The following is an 18,283-nucleotide window of genomic DNA, read 5'->3' as shown; positions in this document are numbered from 1 at the left end:
ATGCACAAACACCAGAAGAGAAGCTTGATAACTTGGAGGTCCTAAAATCAAACACCTATGCTCATCCAAAGACTTCACCAAAAGAGTAAAAATGTTACCTACAGACGAGGAAAAAGTTCTTATCTGTGACATTTCCAATCAGCATCTGATCTCTAAAATCTATATGATTCTGTTAAAACTCAACAACAAGAAGACAAATAACCCAATTAAAAAACAGACAAAGGATATGAACAGGCACTTCAATAAAGATGACCTTCGGGTAGCTAACAAGTACCTGAGGAAACGCTCATAATCATTAGCCATTAGAGAAATGCAATTTAAAACTACAATGAGATTCCACCTCACTCCGACAAGGCTGGCATGAATCTAAAAAACACAAAAGAGTAAATGTTGGATAGGTTGTGGGGAGGCTGGAACACTGCTGGTGGGAATGTAAAATAGTACAACCACTTTGGAAATAGATTCAGTGCTTCCTTAAAAAGCTAGAAATGGAACTACCATACGATCCAGCAATCCCACTCCTTGGAATATATCCTAGAGAATAAGAGCCTTTTCACGAACAGATACATGTACATCCATGTTCAGTGCAGCACTGTTTACAATAACAAAAAGATGAAAGCAACCAAGGTGCCCATCAATGGATGAATGGATAAATAAATTATGGCGTATTCACACAATGGAATACTACACATCGATAAAGAACAATGATGAATCCGTGAAACATTTCATTACATGGAGGAATCTGGAAGGCATTATGCTGAGTGAAATTAGTTGCAAAAGGACAAATATTGTATGAGACCACTATTATAAGAACTCCAGTAATAGTTTAAATAGAGAAGAAAATATTCTTTGATGGTTATGAGAGTGGCGAGGGAGAGACAGAGGTATTCACTAATTAAATAGTAGTCAAGAACTACTTTAGGTGAAGGGGAAGACAACACACAATACCGAAGAGGTCAGTACAACGTGGACTAAGCCAAAAGCAATGAAGTTTCCTGAATAAACTGAACACTTGGAAGGCCAGCACAGCGGGGGCGGGGGTTTGGGGACCATGATTTCAGGGGACATCTAAGTCAATTGGCATAATAAAATCTATTAAGAAAACATCCTGCATCTCACTTTGGTGAGAGGTGTCTGGGGTCTTAAACACAAGCAAGCGGCCATCTAAGATACATCAATGTGTCTCAAACCACCTGGAGCAAAGGAGAATGAAGAACACCAAGGACACAAGGTAACTATGAGCCAAGGAGACAGAAAGGGCCACATAAACCAGAGGCTACATCAGCCTGAGATTAGAACTAGATGGTGCCTTGCTACAACTAATGTCTGCCCTGACAGGGAATACAACAGAGAATCCCTGATGGAGTGGGAGACCAGTGGGATGTAGACTTCAAATTCTCTTAGAAAGACCAGACTTAATGACCTGACTCAGACTAGAAGGACCCCAGAGGTCATGGTCCCCAGACCGTCTGTTAGCCCAAGACAGGAACTATTCCTAAAGCCAACTCTTCAGACAGGGATTGGACTGGACTATGGGATAGAAAATGATACTGGTGAGGAGTGAGCTTCTTGAGTCAAGTAGACACATGAGACTATGTGGGCAGCTCCTGTCTGGAGTGGAGATGAGAGGGCACAGGGAGTCAGAAGCTGGCTGAATGGACACGAAAATAGAGAGTGGAGAGAAGGAGTGTGCTGTCTCATTAGGGGGAGAGCAGCTAGGAGTACATTGCATGGTGTATATAAATTTTTGTATGAGAGACTGACTTGATTTTTAAACTTTCACTTAAAGAACAATAAAAATTAAAAAAAAGAATGAGATTTGTAGTTAATGAACATTTCTTACTAAATGCCTTCCCTAGCTCCTAAAAATGTGTGTAACTCCTTTCTGTGTGAATGCGAAGCTAGGAGTTGACATATTTTGATGGACACACGTTTCTCAAAAGGTTCTGATTCTATTGGGGAGCTTGTCTTTCAACAAAATGCAACTACTTATATGTTAGTTTAATTCAGGGAGAATACACAGACATAGTGTTAAAGACTAGCTAAAACATCTTTAATATTTATCAGTGTGTGTTTGTTTAGTGTGTAAGTGTATTACATGGACTTGTGTGTTGGGTAAAATGTAAAAAAAAGTTCATAAAGACATTGCTCAATTATAGCAAAGATCTAGCCACTCATCAAATCACTGTGCTTAGAATGTCCCTGAAAGATTCAAGAATAAAATTAAATCATCACTGATCTAAAATTTCACTGCTTTCTTCATGGCGAGCATTTGATTAGGATACCTTCTTTGGCTGCATTATCACAGTCTCTAAAATAATTAATTCCAGCTATTCAGTGATAACACTGCTAGAGGAACTGGGGATTTGGACGTTTACTTGCAATGTAAATGTTTAATAACTCTGTTAATATTTAATAATTCGGTGGTTTAATTCTTTAAAAAGCAAATTTATTGGATCCAAATTGAATTTGCTTCAATGAAGGCACATAGTTAGGAATATTTGCAAGTCAAGCCAGGGAGTGGGTGATGGGGAACTCCGTGGTCTTGATCTGCCAACTTTGGCAAACATCATTCATCTTTGAGAGTCTCACTCATATATTAGAACTATGTTTCCCAAGCTATGTTCAGAGAAGAACCATTTCTAGAAGTTGTCATGAGTTACTGGAAAAAATAGTGGGTTCTGTGTTCAAACAATGTTTGAAATGGCATATTTTGTATCTTCCTCTTGAAAATTCATAAAGCACATTAGTGTCTCTAACGTTCCCATGGAAAAGAAATTTGTTTAATTTTGTTTAATCCAATGATTTCAATTTTATTTTGGGTATAGAACTCTCCAATTAACATCCTTTGGAACAGGGCTTTACAGAATACCAATTTTGGAAATATTAGTTTCCTATTTTATCCAAGGGTTACCCAGCAGGCTGAGGTAAAGTTACTTATAATCTAGTACTCCTGACATTTCTCCCTTCCTTCAACAGTTTTTCACTGCTTGGATTTTAATATTTTTTTAGTTGTGACTGTGATTGTTTGTCAGGGGAGAATAAGATAATTTGTAAGTGATTAAAAAATATTTGCAAGCAGAATTTTCTTTCTTTTCCAATTTGAGAATTGCATAGTGAAGAGATTCAAGAACTTAGAGTTTGTTTGTATACTCTTATAGATGTATTTGTTTTTTCTCTATGTCTTCTTCATTGAGTTGGAGACATTTGGAGACTGAGAGCAGACTAACCTTGGAAAACGGGAGAGAAAACCACAGAAAAGATGTGATGTAAAAGGCAACTGGGCAGAAAACCAGTTAGGGAGAAACAACTCATATGTAAAATATAAGATACCTAGTAGTGTCTTACACATGTGTGTTTGTTAGGCATTTTATATGAAGTCTGAAGTTGACAGCTTGGAGTTAGAGCCCAGGATTGGTGGTTAACTTCGAACTTTATTCCAAGGATTCCAAATCAGTGAAGTAGTCAACCTCTGGGAATGACTTTGGGAAGATGAGTTCTAGGAAGGTCCACCATGTGTCTATCAATTTGTCATACTGTGGTGGCTTGTGTGTTACTGTGATACTGGAAGGTTTGCAACTGGTATTTTCCAAATACCAGCAGGATTACTGCTGGTGGACAGATTTTAGCAGAGCTTCCAGACTAAGACAGACTAGGAATAAGGACCTGGCAGTCTACTTCTGAAAAAAAAAAAAAAAAAAAGCCCAGTGAAAACCTTATGAATAGCAGCAGAACTTTGTCTGATATAGTGCCAGAAAATGAGCCCCTCAAGCTGGAAGGCACTCAAAATAAGACTGGGGAAGAAGTGTCTCCTCAAGTAGAGTTGACCTAAATGATGTGGGTGGAGTCAAGCTTTTGGGACCTTCAGTTGCTGATGTGGCATGACTCAAAATGAAAAGAAACAGCTGCAAATATCCACTAATAATCGGAGCATGGAATGTACAAAGTATTAAGTTAGGAAAACTGGAAGTCAGCAAAAACTAAATGGAATGCATAAAGATCGATATCCTAGGCATCAGTGAGCTGAAATGGACTGGTATTGGCCATTTTGAATCAGGCAATCATATGGTTTACTATGTTGGGAATGACAAATTGCAGAGGAATGGCACCGAGTTCATTGCCCGAAAGAACATTTCAATATCTATCCTGAAGTACAACTCTGTTAGTGATAGGATAATATCCATATGCCTACAAGGAAGACCAGTTAATATGACTATTATACAAATTTACATACCAACCACTAAGGCCAAAGATGAAGAAATTGAAGATTTTTACCAGCTTCTGCAGTCTGAAATAGATCGAATTAGAGTAGATTGATCAGGATGCATTGATAATTGCTGGTGATTGGAATGTAAAAGTTTGAAACAAAGAAGAAGGATATGTAGTTGGAAAATATGGCCTTGGTGATAGAAAGGATGCTGGAGATTGCATGATAGAATTTTGCAAGACACTTAATTGTGCTCATGAGGAACATGTACCTAGAGCAAGAGGCAGTTGTTTGAACAGCAAGGGGACATTGAATAGTTTAAAATCAAGAAAGGTGTGCTTCAGGGCTGTATCCTTTCGCCATACTTATTAAATCTGTGTGCTGAGCAAATAATCCAAGAAGCTGGGCTACAAGAAGAAGAATGTGGCATTAGAATTAGTGGAACACTCATTAACAACCAGCAATACACATATGACACAACCATGGTTGCTGAAGGACTTGAAGCATTGATGAAGATCAAAGACTACAACATTCATTATGGGTTACACCCCAACATAAGGAAAGCAAAAATCCTTACAACTGGACCAGTAAGCAGCATCATGATAAGTGGAGAGAAACAATTGATGTTGTGAAGGATTTCATTTTACTTGGATCTACAATCAACGCCCATGGAAGGAGCTGTCAGAAAATCTAATGTCCTATTCTATTGGGCAAATCTGCTGCAAAAGAACTCTTTGTTAAAAAACAAAGATGTCACTTTGAGGACTGAGATGTGCCAGATCCAAACCATGATATTTTCAGTCACTACATATGCACAGAAATCTGGGCAATGAATAAGGAAGCCTGAAGAAGAATTGATGGATTTGAATTATGGTGTTGGCAAAGATTTTGAATATACGGTGGAAAGTCTGTTTTGGAAGTAATACAAGCAGAGTGCTCCTTGAAAGAAAGGATGGTGAGATGTTGTCTCATGTTCTTTGGACATGTTATCAGGAGGGACCAGTTCCCAGAGAAGGACCTCATTGTTGGTAAAGCGGAGGGTCAGCGAAAAAGTGGAAGACCCTCAACAAGACGGACTGACACAGCGGCTGCAACAAAATCAAACATAACAATGAGTGTGAGCATGGCAGTGTTTTGTTCTGTTGTACATAGGGTTGCTGTGAGTCAGACCTGACTCAAGGCCACCTAACAACAACAACAACTGCTAAGAGAGTGAAGAAGTGCCGCTACAGAATATTCCCATCTTTCAAACATACAGTGTCCCTATCTTGTCAAAAGCAGAAAAATCAAGAGTAGATCTTCTCCATCAATAATGGGCTGAATTGTGTCTTCCAAAAATATATGTTGAAATTCTAACCCCCAGTCCCTGTGAATGAGACCTTGTTTGGAAATAGTGTCTCTGTAGATGTTATCAGTTAACATGAGGTTATAACTGAGTAGAACCCACTGCCATCGAGTCGATTAACTGAGTAGAGTAGGTCTTAATCCAATATGAGACAACTCCTTCCATAAAGAGGAGGAGAGACCCGGAGGGAAGAAAGAGACAAAAGGTTGGAGCGATGCATCTTCATGTCAAGAAATGCCAAGGATTGCCAGGAATCCCCAGAAGCTAGGAAGAGAGGCAAGGAAGAATCTTCCCTTAGAGCCACCCGAGAGCATGACATTACCGACACCTCAAATTCAGACTTCTAGCCTCCAGTACTGTGAGACAGTATATTTCTGTTTTCAGCAACTCACTTTGTGGTATTTTGTTATGCAAAAGGTTTGAGGACCACTCCTACGCTGTTGTTGAGTTTCATTGAGTCAATTCTGACACATAGTGACCCTACGGCTCCTATCCGAATGACTACCAGGTATACAGACCTCTTTCCTTAATGCCTGACCAACATGTTAAACTGCTAACTTGACATCTCAAGCTCAACATGACAAAACCAAGTTTCTGAAATTTCCCCCAACATCTCCTCCCACACCCTTCTTGTAATGCAATTTTTGTCTCCAACAACTTTGCGTCATTTGATTTTTCTCTTCACACTGAAATCCAATGTTTCGGATATGCTTTTGTTGTTTCCTTCAGAATTTATCCAAATGCCTTCAGAATTTGACTACTTTTCACATCTCCACTGCCACAACCCTGGTCAAACCACTCTATTTCTTGCCTGGATTATTGCAATAAACTCCTACCTGGATTCTCATAATATATGAGGGGACCAGGCCAAAACAGAAATAGGCCCAACATACATCTAAATACTTAAATGTTATATATCGAACTAACAAATGGTTACTTAAAATATGTTCTAACAGTTCTATTTTTCAATATAAAAGCATCCATCAATGTACACGGATGATTTTATATTGAAAAATAAAAATGACGCAAATAAAGCTATACTTTTTATATGACTACAGTGAAAAGAACTACAAAAAATTACTAAATTAGTATTTTGCATGTCTGGATGGTCTACTAATATGCAGATGTATTTGGATTAGTAATAAAATAGAGACATTAATTCATAAGTTATTGTATATTTATCCCATAAGTGTTATTTAAACTTCATTTCAGCAAAATAACTGATTGTTTTCATAATCAGTATTTCCACATAATTCAAGTTCTATTGACAATTTTGTCAAATTAGAACACCTTTGTAGTTCCTAGTATTATTTTTAAGTTAATTTCAATTTGGTGAAACTTTGCTCAGCTGAATTGGCAATAGTTTGGAAATAAGTGAGTTGTACATATCATGTTCAGATATTGTATGAGGTTTCATATTATGTAAATTATTGTGTAAATTACTATCATTGTGTAAAATATTTTAATATCATCGCATAAACTGCTGCACTCATATTGCCATTTCACCATCTCTTAAAGCAATACTCTAGAACCTAGATCCGTCATGAATTTTCTGTTTGCATAAATACAGATTTAACAGTGTTAAGAATTGCTTAATATTGGATAATATCTTTTAGCTATCACGTATGTAACTGTTGCAAATATCAGAGAAACAAGAAAATGGGTGTTCAACACAACTGAGATAAAATACTTATGCTTTCTGAGAAGGGCATAATAAGTTGTTTTTCTCTTTAAAAAAATTCTTTTTTTAACCATACCCATTACTCAAATCCTCTCCATACCCCAAAACAGTGCCCATTTCCCATGTTTGCAGCAGTACAACCCACTAACCTTGATGGTATTCAAAGACAGTCACCTTTTTTTTTTTTTTTCTGAAGCACCTAGGGCAAAAGGACAAGAGTTTTTCTGGGACTGAGCAGTGGTAGCCGTGAAAGCGTATGTTTAGGATTACAGATCGTGTTGTGCCAGACTAGCGCCCCATCCCGGATAAAGATGCTCTGAGTACTATCATAAATTTACATTTGTATTTGTTTCAAGGAGCCTGGGTGGCACACGCGGTTTGTGATCAGCTGCTAGACTAAGATTGTTGGTTTGTAGCCACCCAGTAGCACCAAAAAATAAAAGGCCTGGCAAACTGCTTCTGTAAAGATTAAAACAAAGAAACAAGCAAACAAAATAAAACAAAACCATTGCCGTTGTTTGACTCATACTGATCCAGTGTGACAGAGTAGTACTGCCCCCATAGGATTTTCAAGGTTGTAAATCTTCAGAGAAGCAGACTGCCACATCTTTCTCCCCCAGAGCTGCTGGACCAAGTGCTGACCATTCCTTTGGGGGCCAATTGTTGAACCACTGCAGCGCCATGGCTCCCCATAAAGCTTATAGCCAAGAAAACCCATGAGTCTAAATCTACTGGACCATGCGGCTTGTGTGTGTGTGTGGGTGTGTTTTACGCAGGATCCCCTGAAGCACTGGAGGAGGAGGCAGGTAATACACAGGGTCCAGGGCAGGGGGCTCTTTTCTGGGTCTAGAGGCAGTATGGCCTATTTGGAGACCTGGTGGTGCAGTGGTTAAGAGCTCGGCTGCTAACCAAATGGCTGACAGTTCAAATCCACTATCCGCGCCTTGGAAACCCTATGTGGCAGTTCTGCTCTGTCATATAAGGTCGGTATAAGTCTTAGTAGACTCCACCAAAACGGATTTTTGGTTTTTCAGGCCCGTGACCTCCTTCAATCTCCTCTGAAAGCAATCCCCTTAAAAAGACAGTCGGATCATCTTATGCTTTGCTCAAAGCCTCCTGAAGCTCCCTTCTCGTTTGGAGTAGAGCCCTGACCAGAAAGGCCCCACGTGGTCTGGCCCTCACTTCCGCTCTGACTTCATCTCCTGCCATCTCCTCCATGCTCACTCTAGGCATTGCCTTCAATGCTGTTCCTGCGAATCACCAGGCATGTTTTCCTTTCCAGGCTTTTGTACCTGCTACTCTCTCTATAAGGAAACCCTGGTGGTGTAGTGGTTAAGTGCTACGGCTGCTAACCAAAGGGCTGGCACTTCAAATCTGCCAGGTGCTCCTTGGAAACTCTACGGGGCAGTTATACTCTGTCCTATAGGGTCACTATGGGTTGGAACTGACTCGACGGCACTTGGTTTGGTTTCGGGTATTCTCTCTATCTAGATGGCTCTTACCCCAGCTAACTTCATGGCTGGCCCCTTCCTCTCTTTCAAGCCTTTGTTCAAATATCACCTTTTCAATGACTCCTCTTTTGATCACTTGATTTTAAATTACCCTAACCCTCTTATCTGCTTCATTTTTCACCATAGCACTCAGGACCACCTAACATGTATTTAACGTATTGATCTTATTTATTTTCTGTCTTCCCACTGGAAAGTAAGTTCCACGAGTTCAGAGATTTTTTTGTCTGTTTTGTTCATTGCTCTGTCCCCAACACCAGCATATTTTGTGTTGAGTGAATTAGAATAAAAATGGTAGGGTCCAAATGGGTGTAACTGTAGATCTCTCCATAAGGTGGTGCTCACAGATTATTTTTGCTTTTTGTCTCCACTTAAAAAAAAATTTTTTTTTTTAAAAATTAACCTGTTGCAAAGTAAATGAAGTACTGACTTAGATTTCATGATTAAGAAACCGGTTTCATGAAATTCCTTGTTTATGTTTTATTATGTTTAAGGAAACTATACTTTTTTTTTTCATTTTGGGGCATAAGACTGTTGAGTGGTTCTATGGGCTTGTAGTGAGGAATTTTCAACTATGAAAGGCCCTAATCCATCTTTATCTCCTACCCTAGCCCCAAATGGATCATCCAGAGTCCTGGGATATAATATATTCCATAGCTGTAGACTCACTCAAAAAGGGGGATAAGAAGGCTAGGGCTGAAGAATGCTGTAAGACTATGAAGGACTTACAGAGAAGGAAAAATTGAGGACAATATAGCTGCTAAGGACAAAAGTGAGTGGGGCAGGTAAGGATCATTTTATTATCAATTATTAAATATTTTTATTTACTACATTTATTTATAAAATTATGTTTATTAAATATAATTATTTATTATATTATTGAATTTGGAATTATGGAGTATTAATATTTCCTAGGTCCTAACAGTGTGCCAGGCACAGTGTTTTGCCCGCCTAAGGTGCCCTAGTGATATGTACCACACAAGGAGACTGAGACATGGAGCAGTTAAGCAACATGCTCAAGGACACCCATGTGGTAATGGAGGAGTGATGAACCCAGGCAGTCTGAATCCAGAGCTCATTCTCTTAACCAACGGAGCAGGGAAGAGTTTTCTAAAAACTTCGGCTGGTGAAGCCCTATTATAATGGGAAAAGGAATGGCAGTTGTCCAGTTTCTCAAAACTAGTACCACAAGTGGGAACAGAAGGAGAATGGGGGCCAGAGTCCACTCAGTAGGGCTGTAAAGATGGGACTCTTATAGAGCTGCAGGTGAAACCTATGGGTATTTGGCTGGCTTTGCTGATAAATGAGCCTGTAGGCAGGCACAATGAGTAGCCTGGTGTAGGATCTGTGTAAACTTGCTGGAAACAGTTTAGTAGAAGTGCTTCAGAAGGCAAGTATATTTATTGTTGTTTGAGTTATAAGAATTCCATTGAGTCTACTAGGCATGGCATGAGAGATTTGCATATAAATGGTTTTTCCTTCTGAAACAGAATGCATTAGAAGATATCTCTGTTGTTCTGAACTTGTGGAAGAAGCTGAGGAGCCAGGAGCCTCACTCTCTTACTCTCTGTGTATTTACTTGTTTATTTAGGACTTACGTGTGCCAGGCATTGTTCTTGGTACTGAGGATAAATCAATGAGCAAAATAGAGGGAAAACCTTCTGCCTTCACAGAGTTTATAAAGAGAAAGAATAAATCTATACATTATTAATTATATAGTATGTTCTGTTGCTGTCAAGTTGATTCTGACTCATAGTGACCCTATAGGGCAGAGTAGAACTGCCACATAGGGTTTCCAAGGAGTGGCTGGTGGATTTGAACTGCCAGCCTTTTGGATAGCAGCTGTAGCTCTTAAACACTGCACCATCAGGGCTCCATATAGTATGTTAGAAGTTGATAAATGCCTTGGCAAAAAATAAAGCAGGAAGAAGTATTCGGAGTGGGATGATGGTGAAAGCGTCAGAAAAGGCCTCACTGAAAATTGTAATATTTGATCCAATAAGTGAAGAAGGCAGAAGATGAAGTCATATAGATACCTGAGAAAAAGCCTTTTGGGCAGAAGAAAACACAAGAACAAAATCCCTGAGGTAAAAACTTGCCTGGCAAGGAAGTCAGTGTGACTGAAGAGGGGTGTGTGTGTGTGAGTGTGTGTGTGTGTGTGGTCTGTCAGAGAGGTAATGCAGTTGCAGATGGTGTAGGACTTTTTGGGCTATTCTATAGACTTGATCTTTTGCTATGAATGCGGTACACGTGGAGATGTGCCACCCAGGCCCCCTTCAAAGAAAGACCAGCTGCTCCACTGTGGAGACAGTCTCCAGCTGTCAGTTCCTCCAGGGTCTGCCTCAGCTATGTGGCTACGCCCTTCCCAAGTAACTGAACAAGGTGGGGGTAAAAGGCCTGGCAATTTCAGCCCTTCACAGTCCATTTAACAGGTCTTATTCACTCCAGAGCTCTCTGCTGGCTGCCTGTGGCTTTGTCAGGCCGTCATTGTGGTTCGACTTCTTCTCCCTGCTCAATTTCGCCTTTCCTTTCTCCTCACAAGTGTTGTACCTCAAACTCTGTCCCAATATCTGCTTCTGGAGACCCAACCTCTGACAATGAGATGTAAGATGTGAGATAGAAATGGTAGAAGATATACTTTGTGGAGCACTTATTCATTTGCACCCACACATGTGCATGTACACACACATACACATACACATGCACACACACATGCACACATTCCCCTTTTGTTCTGGATGAGGATTGAAAGAATAAATGAAATAATGAATATTTTCGGAACACTACTGGAAGTTTTTGGCCTGACATGTAGGTTCAAAGAACCTTTGTTGTTGGACAGGAGTGGTTAAGAGCATGTTACGAGCCAGACATACGGGGTTGGAATTCCACTGCTAATGATGTAGCCTTTAGCAAGACACTTAAACTCTCTGTGCCTCAGTCTCCTCATCTATAAAAAGGGATTTTAGAGTTAAATGAGTTTAAATTTGCAAAACTCTGAGAATTGTTTCTGACACATGGTAAGTGCCAGATAGGGGTTTGTTAAATAAATGAGAAAGTCAGCTGTATTCTAGTCAAATATGAGAAAGGGTACATTTTGTATGTGGGTCAGGCTCTTTTTCAGGGTCAGGTGTGTCTTGGGTTGTCACACTGTCCACATGTTTCCCATACACCTGAATGAGGCACTGAAAGAGGGTCCATCTAATGATGGAGGTTTTGCTGATCTGAAAGGTAATGACAGTAAAAAATGAGACCTCCCATCAGACCATGGTGAAGTTTAGCAGCAGGAAACTGCATCAGCTGTTTGATTAAGGCAACGTCAGCAGTCAGAAGACAACAGCAGGGCAGGTGGCCCTGGTCTTGTTGCCGCTTCCTGTGATCTGTCTTGCAGGGTGATAGGTCTGAGATGCGTCTGCCAGACCCACAAACATGATCCTCCCTTGCTTCACCTCCCAGCTTTTTTCCTGAGGATAGATGAGAAACAAGAATTTTGGAACGTCCTTATTTTTCGATGTTAGAGCCATTGCCAAAACAGCACGCCACACTCCTTGGATGTTGAATACAATTTAAAATTGCCTCTGGCAAAAGGTTTCTTGAAGGTCTTATTCATTCGCTTTAATTCAAGAAAAATTAATGAGCACCCATTATGTACTAGGCACTGGGCTCAATGCCAGAAATACAAAGATGAATGAGATAATTTCTTGTCTTCAAGGAAGTCACAGTCGAATAGAAGAGGTAGCTGAGTAAAGACAATGATTGTTCCATCCCTTTTGTCTTGGAGCTGGCCAAACACATAACTGCCATTGCTATTATAGGAAAAGCTGAGAAAACATTTAATTCAGCAAGTTGGTTGGTTGATGTTCTGATTTAACTACCCTAAGGAGTATTTTCTAAGGAGTATTAGGGCAACCCTGGTAGGGTAGTGGTTAAGAGATCAGCTGCTAACCAAAAGGTCGGCAGTTTGAATCTGCCAGGCACTCCTTGGAAACCCTATGGGGCAGATCTACTCTGTCCTATAGGGTTGCTATGAGTTGAAACTGACTCAATGGCAATGGAACGAGTGTTAAGTAAGCAATTTATTCCAAAAGGTTCAGCCTGCACAGGAGAAAAATGTTAAACAGAAAATATAAGAAGAACATTTTCCCAATTGGAAGTTATCATGTGGGGCCCTAAATCTTGTTTCTTAGACCTTGGATTGACAAGGGGAGTGAGAACAAAAGAACTCTTTTCCATGGGGAATCAGAAATTCGCTTGTGCCAGAACCTGGCAAAGTCAAGGACCACAGGAGGAAGAGGGATCATCATATGTTTCATCTGAGCCTAGATCTCAAGAGCGGGACTTCACAGATCTCAGTAATCACCTCACCTGCTCCTCTTGAGGGAAGAGAATCCAAAGCCTGGATTCCGTAAGTCAACACATGTGACCCAATAGTCCACAGATAGCAGCATTCACATCCCAACCAAAGACACCTGATTTGAAAAAGAAGAAACTATTGGGATATAACCTATATACAGAAAAGTGCACAGATGTTAAATGTAGTGCTCAATGAATTTAAACATATGGCTGTACACCATATCACAATATTAAAAAATTCCAGTACCTGAAATGCTTCCTTGTGCTTACCCCACAGATATAACCATTACTCTGATTTCTATTGCCTTGGATTGACTTTGCATGTTCCTGAACTTTATATAAATGGAATCATGCAGTTTGAACTTTTTCATGTCTGGCTTCACTCCTCAACATTCTGTCTGGGAGATCATCCATGTCTTTGTGTGTACCAATAGCACTTAAGATGTTGAACATTTTTCCACACGTTGGTTTCATTTTATGTCCCCTTTTGTCAAGTGTCTGTTAAATTATTTTGCTCAATTTTATTAGGTTATCTGTCTTTTTCTTGGAGTCCCTGGGTGTTGCAAATGGTTAACACACTTGACTGCTCACAAAAAGGTTGGGAGTTTGCATTCATCCAGAGGCACCTCAGAAAAAAGGCCTGGAGATCTACATCCAAAAATCAGCCATTGAAAACCCTTTGGAGAACAGTTCTACCCTGACATTCATGGGGTCATCATGAGTCAACTCTATACCAATTGGTTGGTTGGATTTGTGTTCTTTAGATTGTCTGCATACAAGATTCCTATGTTTTCATCCACTTTTTTTCCTGTAAGAAGGTCAAGTTTGTTTTCTGAGGGCTCTCTTTCCTTTCATTCATTTCCCTTAGGTTTCCAAAACCCTAACACTTCAGCTCCCCTGCTGACTATCTTTATAGGACTAAAATTTGGTTCCAGGAAAGAGAATTAATGCTTAGATGTAGGAGACCGACAACTCTTTGTTTGTTACCTTTCCCCATAGATATTTATTTTTTAAAGAAAATAAAGCCAACAGACACAGTATCAGATAGTGGAATTTCAGCAATTAGAAAACTTTGGGGGAATTATTTGGAGGGAGATTAGGGTACAAGACTAACCAATGACAGACCCTTCCTTATATCTCTCAAATTCTACTTTGTTGTAGTTTCTTCAAGTTTTCCTTATATTTGGGTCAGTTAGCTTTAAGGTACATTAAACAAAGGAAGAAAGACATTTATTCACCAAAAAATGACTGATTTATTAAAAAAAAAAAAAGCATTCCCAATTTTAAAAAATGGGCAAAGGATATGAATTGGCACCTCACTAAAGAAGACATTCAGGTAGCTTACAGATACATGAGGAAATGCTCACAATCATTAGCCATTAGAGAAATGCAGATCAAAACTACAATGAGATTCCATCTAATTCCAACAAGGCTGGTGTTAGTCCAAAAAACACAAAATAATCAATGTTGAAGAGCCTGTGGAGAGACTGGAACACTTATACACTGCTGGTAGAAATGTAAAATGGTACAACCACTTTGGAAAGTGATTTGGCACTTCCTTAAAAGAACTAGAAATAGAACTACCATATGATGCAGCAATCCCACTCCTTGGAATATGTCCTAGAGAAATAAGAACCTTTACACGAACATATATATGCATACCCATGTTCATTGCAGCACTGTTTATAATAGCTAAAAGATGGAAGCAACCAAGGTGCCAATCAACAGAAGAATGGATAAATAAATTATGGTATATTTACACAATGAAATACTAAGCAACGATAAAGACCAATGATGAATCTGTGAAACATTTCATAACATGGAGGAATCTGGAAGGCATTATGCTGAGTGAAATCAGTCAGCTGCAAAAGGACAACTACTGTATGAGACCACTATTATAAGAACTCAAAAAATAGTCTAAACAGATAAGAAATATTCTTTAATGGTTACAAGAGTGGGGAGGGAGGGACAGAGAGGGGTATTCACTAATTAGATAGTAGATAAGAACTATTTTAGGTGAAGGGAAAAACAACACACAGTACAGGAGAGGTCAGCACAATTGGACTAAACCAAAAGCATAGAAGTTTCCTGAATAAACTGAACACTTCAAAGGCCAGCATAGCAGAGGAGGGGGTTTGGGGACCATGGTTTCTGGGGACATCTAAGTCAATTGGCACAATAAAATCTATTAGGAAAACATTCTGCATCCCACTTTGGTGAGTGGTGTCTGGGGTCTTAAATGCTAGCAAACAGCCATCTAAGATGCATCAATGTGTCTCAACACACCTGGAGCAAAGGAGAATGAAGAACACCAAAGACACAAGGTAATTATGAGCTGAAGACACAGAAAGGCTACATAAACCAGAGTTTACATCAGCCTGAGACCAGAAGAACTAGATGGTGCCCAGCTACAACTGATAACTGCCCTGAAAGGGAACACAACAGAGAATCCCTGAGGGGGCAGGAGAGCAGTGAGATGTAGACCTCAAATTCTTGTAAAAAGACCAGACTTAATGGTCTGACTGAGACTGGAAGGACCCTGTAGGTCATGGTCCCCAGACCTTCTGTTAGCCCAAGACAGGAACTATGCCCAAAGCCAACTCTTCAGACAGGGATTGGACTGGACTATGGGATAGAAAATGATACTGGTGAAGAGTGAGCTTCTTGGATTAAGTAGATACATAAGACTATGTGGGCAGCTCTTGTCTGGAGGGATCATGAGAGGACAGAGGGGGTCAGAAGCTGGCCAAATGAACACAAAAATAGAGAGTGGACAGAAGGAGCATGCTATCTTGTTAGAGGGAGAGCGACTAGGACTATACAGCAAGGTGTATATCAATTTTTGTATGAGAGACTGACTTGATTTGTACACTTTCACTTAAAGCACAGTAAAAATTAAAAAAAAAACAACAAAAAACCAAACACAACACAGTAAGCTCAGAAAAAGGAAAAAGCATTAAGGCTATACTTGGATCACAGATTTCAGGACTATTTTCAAAGACTGGCCATCAGTGGCTTATTGCCAGCCTCAGGACCTTATGGTACAATGTTCCAGGGAAGCTGGTACTCTTAGAAGCTGGTGTTAATATTGCAGTAATTATTGTCCAGGAAATTACAAAGCATACTTAGAACGTTAGTAAGTGTTGTAAATTGGAAGGTGGAGTCCAACACAGGAGAAGGTTTTCAGATGACCTTGCAAATATGGGGGAACTAAAACAGAAAAAACAAGAAGAAATATCACTGAAGGCAATTTACATGATAAGAAAGAGGGACTGAAACTAGTGGGGAGAAGAGGAGTGTACTTGGCTAAATCCAAACAGTCTGCTCATGCTCAAGTTGAGACGGTGCTTGAAAAAAAAAAAACCCAAGTAAAAATCAAATAAACAACAACAACAACAAAAATACATGGCTCCGAGGTGTCCAGTAGAAGCAAGCTGGACTGTTTAATCTCACACTACAAAACCAAGTCTCAGTTACTTGTGTTAAAAACAGAATGTAGATACAGAACTTGAGAGTCCCAGTCTGTTTCTATCATAAATATGTCACTTTTCAAATATCTATTGGTCATTTACTGTCAGATGCCATGGCAAATAATCTTACATAAGCTTGTAAATTCTTTAATTGAAGTATTTACATTATCAGAAGAGAATAAAAGAAGGATTAAAAACACTCTGGGAAGACTAGGGGAGCTTTTTCATTAATTTATCCATCTAATAAATATTTACTGAGTTCTTACTTCATGCCAGGCATCATGCTAAATGCTGAGGATACAGTTTTGGAGCTGGCAGTTTAGTGGGAAAGATAGAGGAGAGGACATCAAAATGTGTCTTGAAGGACCCGCAAGTGTTTATCTGATTGAAAGGGAGGGAAGCCATTCCTGGTAGAGACCCCTCTAGGTAGAATTTGGATAGAGATTGGTGAACTCAGAGAGCTTCAAATAGTAGGCTATGGCTGGATCATGGAGTGCATTTCATGAGAATCAATTCATATTCTTATTCTTTTGTAAGCATAAATTCTTCCAAGAATAGTGTTGCAGCTAAAATCTCTTAAAACTGCCTGGCATAACTAGATCCATCCGTCCGCCCGCCCGTCCGTCCGTCCGTCCATCCATCCATCTGTTAGACCTATTTCGTGTATGGTACTGTTAAACACTGGGGGAATTCATACAGAGATGAATATAACAGTTCTTATCCGTAAAGGTGCTTATAACAGAATGTGGGAATGTCACACCCAAATGATTTTAAGGTTAGAGAAGCTAAAAATTGGATTAAAATGGGAGAAGCTAAGCTCAGAGTCCAATTTGGCGCCATGACATCATGAAGATACAATTTTGAACTTTGTTATAGGGCTTTCCCATCCCTTGCCTTCAGGTGTTCAGAGAATTTTGCAGCAATTTTGAACTATTGAGCTCTACCCAGAAGTGTCTATTAAAGTATCAGGAAAAAAAATGGCCCTTTGGATTTCCAATTAACCATTTTCTGGCCAAATAACCTTTAAGTGTCAGGTTCCAAAGGGTCAGTTCAGGGTTACATTTATTTTACCCTCTTAAATGTCATTCAGAAATATTTGGTATATATTAGTTTTTCTGCAGTAATAAACAACCCCCAAATTTCAGTGGCTTACAATGACAGACATTTAATTTTTACTCATGTGTTTACAGGTTGGTTGCATCTCTGCTTAGCTTTGCTTGATTCTGCTGGGGTGGGCTCCAGGCAGTGAACTGGATTCAGGTCTGCCCCATGTATCTTTCCATTCTGCAACCTACACTAAAGGAGCAGCCATTACCTGGGGAATGTTGTCTTCATGGTTGAGTGCAGAAACTCAAGCAAATGGCAAAAACTTGCAATGTCTCTAAAACTTTCTGCTTGAACATGATTTAAGGCATGTTTGTGCAAATTTCATTTCCAAATCAAATTAGATGACCAAACCCATAACTGGGCTAAGAAGTATACTCTTTCCATGGGGCAAGGGTGAGAGGAGACAGCATGAATGTTTATCAATCAATAATACAGTCTACCACAATGCATGCACGTATGTATTTGTTTAAAAAATGACTTCTATAAATAAACTGAAATCTTTCTCAGAATTGTTTAGGATCAGAAGCTATCAGAAAACATTACATTTCGAGGGAAATATTCTAAGATTTTCTTTCAACTTACACAAAAAAAGAATTTATACTAGAAGTGGATACA

The sequence above is a fragment of the Elephas maximus genome, chromosome 23 (assembly GCF_024166365.1).
Source record: "Elephas maximus indicus isolate mEleMax1 chromosome 23, mEleMax1 primary haplotype, whole genome shotgun sequence".
Lineage (NCBI taxonomy): Eukaryota > Metazoa > Chordata > Mammalia > Proboscidea > Elephantidae > Elephas > Elephas maximus.
This window is presented reverse-complemented; position numbering follows the sequence as displayed.